The sequence below is a fragment of the Sapajus apella genome, unplaced genomic scaffold (genome assembly GCF_009761245.1).
Source record: "Sapajus apella isolate SASKATOON/1434 unplaced genomic scaffold, GSC_monkey_1.0 scaffold107, whole genome shotgun sequence".
Taxonomy (NCBI): domain Eukaryota; kingdom Metazoa; phylum Chordata; class Mammalia; order Primates; family Cebidae; genus Sapajus; species Sapajus apella.
In genome coordinates this window covers 2,627,578-2,639,109 of record NW_022437047.1, presented here as the reverse complement: position 1 = coordinate 2,639,109, position 11,532 = coordinate 2,627,578, and positions in this window count along the sequence as shown.

Below are 11,532 nucleotides of genomic sequence, written 5' to 3'. Positions count from 1 at the left end.
TCAGGAGTTACAGACCAGCCTGGCCAAAATGGTGAAACCCTGTCTCTACTAAAAATACAAAAATTGCTCAGGCATGGTGGCAGATGCCTGTAATCCCAGTTACCTGGGAGGCTGAGGGAGGAGAATCACTTGAACCTGGGAGGTGGAGGTTGCAGTGAGCCAAGATGGCAATATTACTCTTTAGCCTAGGCAACAGAGTGAGACTCTATCTCAAAAAAAAAAAAAAAGCACGTTATGTGGGGTAGAGAGTGGGGTTGCTTGTTACTGACTGAGGTATACATTTACTTGTAATGCAGTGTAAAATGATTGCTTCTCCTAAAAGCAGAGCTTGAGAAAAAAAAAAAGAGAGAGAGAGAAACAATTGTTGACTTCTCAGTGCTGTTTGATCACCAGGCCAGATAAACCAGTTCCCACCAGGCCAGATAAACAGAAAGGACTTCAGAGGGAATTCTGGCTGGGGACACCTGGGGCAAAGATTCATATGTAATTGGGGGTCAATGTCAGTGAGGAAACTTGCCTCAAAAAAGCCGAAGTGTGGATTCAGGACCAACAAGAGATACATTTCTTGTTGTGCAGGTTTGAGGTTAGATTAGAGTTTTTAGAATATAATAGGCAGAGAGTTTCGTTTTGAATAATTGTGGCTTTTGTGAATCTCCACTTTGCTGTAGTTGATGCATAGGCCTTGATTAGAAAATATGCATGTTCAGAGCAGAAAACTGAGGACTGTCATATGCAAGCGACTGCAGTAACGTGATTTAGATAAAAACAAAACAGAACATCAGGCACTGGCCCGGAAGGTAGGACTCCAGGCAGGTGTTTCTCAACTGTGTCACTTGTTTGCTCTGTGACCTTGGGTAGGTAGCTTGCATTTCTGGATATTAGTTTCATCTTCTGTAAAATAAGGCTGCCGGTGAAAGGGGCTCAGAGCATTTGCGGCCCCAAGCAGAGGAAGGCAGCCCCTTTCTGCTGCAGGTCGTGGGAAAGCAGCCTTTTTGGCAAGCCTGCCGTCTGCATTCCAAGCTCAATTCCTTGTCTCAGAGGGAGACGGGTAGGAGGCAGGCACATCATCTTGCACCCAGATCTACCCCAAAGCCCCTGGCTGCTGGCAGGACTGGGTGTTGATTAGGCCTTGGCGGGGGCCACAGCAGTCTGATTTCCAATCTCCTTCTCTCTCTAGCTGTGAAATCTCTGGTTAGTGCGGCCTCCGATCTGAGTGTCCCCTGTACAATGGGGATAGTACCCACTCCCTTTGCAGTTACTGAAAGGATCAAATGAGACATGTCTAAGTGCTTAGAACAGTGCTGGGCACATAGTACATACTCAATCCTATATTTTATTACTGGCTTCCTTATTCAAATCAAATACTAACCTTCTACCTACTGTAGAAATTCTCTCTACTATGTATTGGACAACTGACTCTTCTCACTCTGCTTGAATGCTTCCAGTGACAGGGACTCACTACTTCTCCCGGTAAATTGTTTCACTAGTAGATAGTGCTTCTGGAATTGTATGGAATTTTAAAGCTGAAAGGAACCTTACAAATCAAGTGTAACTGCCTCACAAGAAAACCCAAGTTCAAGAGGTGAAATGAGGTGGGTACGGTGGCTCACACCTGTAATCCCATGACTTTGGGAGGCCAAAGTGGACAGATCACCTGAGGTCAGGAGTTTGAGATCAGCCTGGGCAACATGGTGAAAACCCATCTCTACTGAAAATATAAAAGTTAGCCGGGCCTGGTGGTGCATGCCTGTAATCCCAGCCACTTGGAGGCTGAGGCATGAGAATCGCTTGGACCTGGGAAGCAGAGGTTGCAGTGAGTTGAGATGGTGCCATTGCACTCCAGCCTGGGTGACAGAGCAAGACTCTGTCCTAAATTAAAAAAAAAAAAAAAAAAAGATTTACTGATTCACCTGTGGACCCCAGGAAACGACCCTTCATTTAGAACTTCTAAATGGCGAAGGCCAAGTCCACCCTGCTACATTCTGCAGTACAATCCCGCCCATACCCCTGCAATATCATAGGGGTGATTCAGCTCTGCCCTGTACCTGGGTACACTTCTTGGGTTACCCAGCCCCCTCTAATCCCACCTGCCTGAAGATGCCTAGTTTCTGGTTCATGGCCCCAGAAAGCCAGTGTCCATTTACCGATCTGCTCCACTTAGTCTGTATGTAACTTGATAATAGAAGTGGTCCCCTGTGGGCAGTTATAGTTGATCTTCCTGGGGCTGTTTCCCCATAGTGACCATGGGAGAATGGCATGTGTACCTGCTCAGGGGATGGGGCTGGCCACACCTTGCCCCAGAAGTCCTCAGGGCCACTGACATGAACTTGGATTAATGCCTGGTAGCCATGTCAGTCCTCCCCACCCGGCCCTGTACCCTTGAGCTGCCTCCTCCTCCTCCTCCTCCTCTTATTTTATTTTATTGAGACAAAGTCTTGCTCCGTCGTGCAGGCTGGAGTGTAGTGGCGCAATCTTGGCTCACTGCAACCTCCGCCTCCTGGGTTCAAGTGATTCTCCTTGCCTCAGCCTCCTGAGTAGCCAGGATTTGCCACCACACCCAGCTAATTTTTGTATTTTTAGTAGAGACAGGGTTTTACCATGTTGGCCAGGCTGGTCTCAAACTCCTGACCTCAGGTAATCCACTTGCTTCGGCTTCCCAAAGTGTTGGGATTACAGGTGTGAGCCACCACACTCAGCCTCCTCCTCCTCCTCTTAAATCAACTCCTTGTAGTGAAAAAGCAGGAGAATTATGAGGTAGAAATGTAATAATTTCCAGATAAGGAATGAAATGTCAGAGTCCATTTTAAATATGTCTTGCACCAGTGTCTGTTTTTTGTTGCTGTGACTGAATACCTGAGACTGGATGCTTTATAAAGAAAAGAAATGTATTTTTTATAGTTCTGGAGTCTGGGAAGTCCAAGGTCAAAGGGCTACATCTAGTGAGGGCCTTCATGCTGGTGGGACTTCTGTAGAGTCCCAGGGAAGTACAGGACATCACCTGGCCAGGAGGCTCAGGAGAGATGGCCAAACTGGCTTTTCTTTTTTTTTCTCTGTGCTTCAATGGGGGCAAACAAATTGGCTTTTACAACAGACTCATTCTTGTGGTAACTAACATATTCCCTTATTCATCCATTAATCCATGAATGAATGAGTCCATTCATGAAGGACCCTATCACCTCCCAAAGGCCCACTTCTCAACAAAGTTCCCAACACATAAACTTTTTGGGGATGCATTCAAACCATAGCAACAGGAAAACCTATTTCACTGTGAATATATAAATACTGGGGTGCGATTTTATGCTAACTGTCACCTCTGCAATTTACAATAGTTAGGCTGTGAGCATATGGTACAAACGCAGGCCTTGAAATCTAGGTTTGATTCCTGGTTCTTATCACTCACTAGGTTTTTTTGTTTTTGTTTTTACACTCACTAGTTCTGAGTGTAAACAAGGTACTTAATTCATTTGACCCCAGTTTTCTTTCTTTTTTCTTTTCTTTCTTTTTTTTTTTTTTTTTTTTTGAGATGGAGTCTTACTCTGCCACACAAGCTGGAGTACAGTGGCTCGATCTTGGCTCACTGCAACCTCCGACTCCCAGGTTCAAGCAATTTTCCTGCCTCAGCCTCCTGAGTAGCTGGGGCTACAGGCATGTGCCACCACACTCAGCTAATTTTTGTACTTTTAGTGGAGACAGTCTTGAACTCCTGACCTCAGGTGATCCTCTCGCCATGGCCTCCTAAAGCGTTGGGATTACAGACGTGAGCCACTGGGCCTGGCTGGCTCCAGTTTTCTAACTGGGAAAAATGAGTTAGCAGCATCTACTTCCTAGGGTTTAAAATAAGAATTAAACAAAAGAATGCAAACAAGGCTCTTAGCATAATACCCAGCATATAGTGCGTTTTTAATTCATGTTTGATCTTCCTGTTACTAACACAGAAGCAATTCTGTGGGACTCCTGCAGATCCAAAGGCTATAAAGGAATTTCATAAAGCATGCCTCTCTGGTCAAAGTGTGTTTTGCAGCAGGCATGATAGGACGCCAGAACAACTCCAGTGACACATGGAAAATTGAAATTTCATAATGCATTTATTTTCAGTTTCCTAGGAAATACTCTGATACCCAGAACACAAGCCCGCAAGCCCTCTGGCTGTGCAGATGTTAAAGCTTCATAAATGCTGTAACTACTGCCATTCTGTGTACATGTGCAACATATTAATGCTGCACCTTTAGCCAATGGCAAGAAAACCCCTGGGTCAGCAGAGTGTTTACAATATTTGCACATTGCTATGGATACGGTATCAAAGGCGAGTGCCAGTAACATGAACAGTACGTGGGGGTTTCAGGCAGTTAACACTCACAGAAACTATTCTCACTCTTAATACATCATCCTTGGATAAGATCTGTCAAATATTTGGAAAGTGAGGCATGCTGTTGAGAACATTACTTTGGATGTTTCATCCAACACCGCTGACAGGCAGCTTGGTGAAATATCGAGGTGTCAGGGGCCTAGGTCTGCCACCAAATTAGCTAGCTGTGTGACATTGGTGGCTGCCTTTCTTCACATACCCTAGTTCCCTCCATGGCGGGAGTTGGGGGAGGAGATTCTGCCGTCCCTTCCAGCATTCTGATTACAAGTGGAGCTCAAACATGATTCCATCTCTTTTCCTGTGTCGTTTAAGGCAATTCTAGCTAAGTCGGGCAACATTAGGAGATTTTTAGAGCCATCCAAGATGAGCTTCGCTAAGTGACCAGCTTAGGCTTTGTTTTTCTACTGTTACCTGTCTTGTTCACACACCATGCCAATTCCAGTTGGCTGTCATGCTGTCATGAAGACAGATTTCTCCCCACTCTAAGAGAGCAACATGGAATGTGGGCAACTCAGCTCTTGTTGGAAAATTGTCAAGAAGTAAAGGAAAAATAATTTTTTCTAAATAAAAACAATTATACACAGATTCTATTTTTATTCTTATGATAGTTGCATCGAATTCCTCATTTCATGTTTATTCCAATGGCTTTCTTACATTTATTAGCATCTATATTTCCCTTAATAATGCAGCCAGTACAGGTTAGGCATGGTTGTTCATGCCTATAATCCCAGCACTTTGGGAGGCTGGGGTGAGCGGATCACTTGAGGTTGGGAGTTCAAGACCAGCCTGGCCAACATGGTGAAATCCCATCTCTACTAAAAATACAAAAATTAGCTGGGCATGGCGGCATGTGCCTGTAATCTCAGCTACCCGGGAGGCTGAAGCAGGAGAATCTCGGGAATCCAGGAGGCGGAGGCTGCATTAAGCTGAGATGGCACCACTGCACTCCAGCCTGGGTGATAGAGTGAGACTCCATCTCAAAATAATAATAATAATAATAATTTTAAAAAAAAACAACTAATTCAGTATTACTCTCATGCCCAATTAATTTATTCTACCCCTGCCACACACACACACACATGTGGCACCGTGGAAGTTGTACAGAACAAGTATAGTTTTAAACCAAGGTTGTTTTAAGAACATTATTATCTCTCTTTTTATTTTTCTTTGATAGCTCTCTCGCCTCTTCTTCTCCTACGCCTCCTGCAGCATTGCCTGGGTTTTCACCTTTAATTTTTTGAGGTCATCTTCCGAAAGTGTTTTAATGTGGGTCTGTGTGTGGCAAGTGCTCTGAGCCCTTGAATGCAGGTGATTTTTCCCATCACTCTCTCCCATTCGTGTGATAATTTGGCTGAATATAAAATTCTACCTTCAAGACCAGGCACAATGGCTCACGCCTCTTATCCCAACACTTTGGGAGGCTGAAGTGAGTGGATCACTTGAGGTTGGGAGTTTGAAACTGGCCTGGCCAACATGGTGAAACCCTGTCTCTACTAAAAATACAAAAATTAGCTGGGTGTGGTGGCAAATGCCTATAATTCCAGCTGCTCAGGAGTCTGAGGCAGGAGAATCACTTGAACCCAGGAAGTGGAGGTTGCAGTGAGCCAAGATTGTGCCACTGCACTCCAGCCTGGGTGTCTGAGCAAGACTCATCTCAAATAAATAAATAAATAAATAAAATTCTACCTTCAAAATTACTGTCTTCTAGTACTACTTTATAACTACTCTGTAGTTACAATCACTCATTATGCCACACTGTCTCCCAGCATCTCATGTAGCTATTTGGTGTCATTCCTTTGGAGGTGATTTGCTCTCTCTCTCTCTGTCTGGAAGCTGTTAGAACTTGCTCCTTATCATTATTATTATTATTTTGAGAGAGGGTCGCACTCCGTGGCCCAGGCTGGAGTACAGTGGTGTGTGATCACAGCTCCCTGCAGCCTTGACCTTCTGAGCTAAAGGGATCCTCCTGCCTCAGCCTCCCAAGTAGCTAGGACTACAGGCAAGTGCCACCATGACTAGCTAGTTTTTTTTTTTTTTTTTTTTTTAATTTTTTTGTAGGGATAGATAGGGTCTCAAAATATTGTTCAGGCTTTTCTCGAACCCCTGGCCTCAAGTGATCCTCTTGCCTTGACCTCCCAAAGTGTTGGGATTACAGGCATAATCTACTGTGCCCTTATTATTATTTTTATTTATTATTTTATTTTTACTTATTGTTAGAGACAGAGTGCTTGTCCCTAGGTACTGCAAGGAAAAATTAGCATTCAGACAAATGGTTCTCTCAGCAAGGCAATATTACTTCTGCAGAAAGGGTGCTCCTATTAGCTAACTTGCTATAAGAGTACAATGAACAAAGGAAAGGCAGGGACATTTATTTTTTACAATTGGGTCTATACTGCTGTGTCTGATCTTTGTTGGTTGGAGACAGACTTCACAATCTAAACTATACCTTGACTGGCTAACAACTTAAAACTTGTCAAAATAGGTAAAGGCAATGGAAAACATAGGAAAAGAGAAAGTCTAAATAAGGAAGGGACATAGGCTGTGAGCTGGGACATGGCTGTGAGCACGTCTAGCACAGATATCTTGGTTAAAGTACAAGGACATAGAATGTACTATGTGCCTGTGAGCATGTCTAACAGCTATATAAGATAGGGCTTAACAAAGAATTATTAGCAAAAAAAGCAAGAAGACTTTGAAGAAAGCTAGTCTTTAGAACAAACTATTATTTCTAACATTTATTATTATTATTTAATAAGAAGGGAAACTCTGAAGTGGAACTTTTTACTTTCTACACTTATTATTTTTAAATTTTATAATTGTACCTAGGAATTGATTTTTTCTTATCTCTCGTTAGCTCTAAGTCCTTTCAAATAAGGTCATTTTTTTGGAAATGTGTCACTGTTATTTGTTGAAATATTTCCTCCACTCTATTTTTACTCCTTACTCCAGCTGGAACTATTGCTCAGGTGCTTGCCTTTTCATGCTTGCCATTTCAGGCTCTTCTTTTATTTCATATGTTGTAGTCTTATTGTGAGACTGCCACAATCGTGTGCTCACACATTCTTTCTTCAACTATATCCATTCTATTTCATTTGTGCTGTTTCCATTTATCAAATTCTTTGTTTTAATTATTTTATGTTTCCTATCTAATATTTTCACTTACTTTTTTTTTTTAATGATGTCTTGTTCTTGCTGCATGTTGCTAACATTTTCTCTTACATCCCACTTAAGGAACATTTTTAGATTTTGCATCCTTCTGTTTCAACACGTGTGATCAGATGATACAGGTTGCTTGTGTAGACTTGTCCTCCTCAGCTGTCCAGTTATTTGGCTGTGGGCTCATTTTCCCTTGGGGAAATGTCTGATCATATGTACTGGGAGGGGCCAAGGCCAGCCTCATCTATGTTGGTCCTGGTGATGTTAGGATTGAGAATCCAGGGACCACAGACCCCTTAGCGAATCCCTGTTTGAGGCCAATCCACTAGTTGCTCCTTTGGCTGGAGTTTTCACTTTTAAACTCTTAGGAGGAAATAATCCACAATCCTGCTGATTTGATTGGAAGCACCATGAGCGCTGTCTGTGTCTATTTTTGTGAACTCTTTCCCATGCTCCTGCAGAGTTTGTGTTGCTGATATGAGTGGGCACTGCTCCGGGCACTGTTAACTGTCCTGCTGAAGGAGTCAGGCTGATGACTGCCTCTCTCAAGGCAACTTGAGAGAACAAGAGTAGAATGTAAATGCTGCCCAACCAATTCTTCATGATGCCCAGGCTACAGCTGTTAGCCCTCCTCACCCCCACACCAATTTCAGTAGTCTTCAGTCTTGGAGGTGGGTCGGGAGGAATTCCCTAATTTCCCTGCTGTGTTAGGAATCCATGTGTCTCTCTCTCTCATTTTTTCTTTATTTTAAGACCTACTCCTGGGAACATTTGTCTCTCTCTTGTCCTTCCTCTGTTTGATTAGAGTTGATTTTGAGGACCTTGGCAGGAATTCTCTGCCATATAGTTTCGTATTTATGTCTTTATTTAGAATGAATGAATGAGGTGGGTGTTACTGTCTTTTTCTTTTCTTTTCTGTTCTTTTTCTTTTCTTTTCTGTTCTTTTTCTTTTCTTTTCTTTTTGAGACAGGATCTCACTCTGTGACCCGGTCTGGAAAGCAGTGGCATGATCACGGCTCACTGCAGCCTCAACCTTCTTGGGCTCAGGTGATCCTCCCATTTCAGCCTCCCTAGTAGCAGGTACCATAGGCAAGTACCACCAAGCCTGGCTAATTTTTTTGTGGAGACTGGGTCTGGCCATGTTGCCCCAGGTTGTTCCTGAACTCCTGGGCTCAAGCAATCGTCCTGCCTCAGCTTCCTGAAGTGCTGGGATTACAGGCATGAGCCACTGCACCTAGCCGGTACCTTCATCTTTATAGCATTTTTTAGTATCTTCAACTATAAAATGGGGATCATGGTTACCTCAAAGAGCAGTTGTGGATTTTGGATATTTTATATCAGTGTCTAGAACAAAAACATTTAAAGAGTATTAAGTTCTTTTTACTTTCAAAAGACCTAACGCCAGCCGGGCACAGTGGCTCTTGCCTGTAATCCCAGCACTTTGGGAAGCCAAGGCGGGTGGATCACAAGGTCAGGAGTTTGAGACCAGCCTGGCCAATATGGTGAAACCCTGTCTCTACTAAATATACAAACTCCTCAAACTCCTGACCTCATGTGATCTTGGCCTCCAAAATGCTATACAAATTTTAGAATCCTTTTTTTAATTTCTGAGAAACAATATCATTGGAATTATGATGAGGATGGCACTGAATCTGTAGATTGCATTGGGTGGTATGGATATTTAAACAATATTAAACAATATTAAATCTTTCAATACATGAACATGACATGTCTTTCCATTTATTCGTATCTTCAGTTCCTTTCATCGATGTTTTATAGTTTTCAGTGTAGAGATATTTCACTTCCATGGTTAAATGTATTCCTAGGTATTTAACTTCTTTTTAACTACTGTAAATGGGATTTCTTTCTTTTTATTTTTTTGTGGGTAGGTTGTTGTTAGTGTATGAACATGCTACTGATTTTTATATTTTGACTTTGTATCTTGCAACTTTACTGAATTTATTAGTTCTAACAAGTTTTTGGTGGTATTTCGATTCTTTTAATAATGAAACTGAGGTCCAGAAAGGTGACAAACTTGTCTAAAATCCTGCGTCTAGAACCAGGTTAAACCCCATACTTCAATCTCAACAAATAGGGTAATACTTTCTGCCTTTTAAGTGTGTCAAATGTATCATTAGTATGCATAGTGATTTTAGGTAATAATTCTCCTTTCTTCTCATATGTAGTAGAAAAAATATAATGAACAAACCAAGCCTGGGATTTCACAGTTATTCTTGTTTAGAAAAAAAAATTTTTTTTAGGTGAAATGCTGGCTGGGTGTGGTGGCTCATACCTATAATTCCAGCACTTTGGGAAGCCGAGGCCAGCAGATCATTTGAGGTCAGGAGTTTGAGAACAGCATGGCCAACATGGTGGAAACCCGTCTCTACTAAAAACACAAAAATTAGTCAGGTGTGATGACATGTGCCTATAATCCCAGTTACTTGAGAAGCTGAGGCAGGAGAATTATTTGAACCCAGGAGGTGGAGATCACAGCAAGCCGAGATTGCGCCATTGCACTCCAGCCTAGCCTAGCCAATAGAGCAAAACTGAATCTCAAAAAAAAAAAAAAAAAAAGTGAATTGCTTTAGTAAATAATAAATTCAGATGTAGTGTAGACATGATTAGAGTTGTTGTGGAGGAGGCCCCTATATGCTTGAGATTTAGGGAACTCTATCTTATATTATAAATGCCATTCCTCTCACTTATAACAATGTTAAGATTTCATCAATTTTAGTAGTGACTCATCCTATGCAATGTATTAATACAAGGAAAAAGTAAGTAAAACTTTCATGATTATTTCCTTGGACAACATTTTTGCTTCCTTCTTACTTTTAAAAATTACTTTTCCATTTCCCACAACACCAATATAACTAAACAGTATTTGTTATATACCAAAAGTATTTCCCTTAATCCAACATTATGACTTACTACAAATAGAAATGAGGCAACTGGTGTACTTAATCCTCTATAAATGCTTAGAAGCCATCTTAAAATGTTTCACAGAAATTGCAAATACAGTATTTTGAGTAGGATTTTCAAATGTTTATTGTGGAATCAGAGCACAAATCTCCTCTTCAAGAGAAATGTGAACATGAAAGACTTATTGTCCAGGGTAGATGAAAATGGAAACATAATTCACAATTTGTTGTGGACAAGAAGCCTGTCAGAGAGAATGTTTCCATGGTCTTACAAGCATATTACTCAGCTGCCTACTAGCATTTTTTTTCACTGTGCTGACAAGAAAGGAAAGGAAAAATATTCACAACCTAGGTCGCTAAACTAAGAGCTTTAATTAATGAGACTCCAGAAAGGGCCCTAACAGATAAAAGTGTGATTGCATGTGTTCTCTGACCGCAACTGCAGGTTCTCTGACTTCTCTTTTGTGTTCTGAGACCCTCAGAGTGAAGATATAAGGGCTCTCTGAGATGGCAAGTTGTTTTGCCAAAAAGCCTCTTTACACATCTGGAATATAACCTCTTAAACCTAGCCCAGCCCTATGTTAACACCATGGCTTATAAACCATGCTTACACTGCATGGAATCATAAACATGTTGAATGTAGGAAACACTGTTAGTTTATAAGTTGGGCCTGCTAGTAAGTTTTGAGGTCATTAGTTTGTTTTTATTTTTTTGTCCTTTCTTTTATATTTTTCCAAACTAGTCATGCTTTGGAAATCTAAGGGGCGGGTAAGAACAGTTTAGTCTGCTTTTTTTCCATGGTCGCTTCCACCAAGACGCCTCTGACTTTTTCTCATCCAAACTCAACATAAAGCTGTTTCTCCCATATCACCACCATGACTACCACACAAAGCCAAGATGTCTCCATTTGAAATTTGTTTTGCTTCACAGACTTACTACTAAACTCCTGGGTGATGGGGGAGGTGGGGAACACGAGGCCCAGAGTCATGCCTCTCGGTGTGATGTTGGGCAAGTTACTTCACCTCGCTGAGATGTTTGTGGGTCTGTGAAAGGAATGATCCTCACCATGTGCTCACTACATCCCCCTTT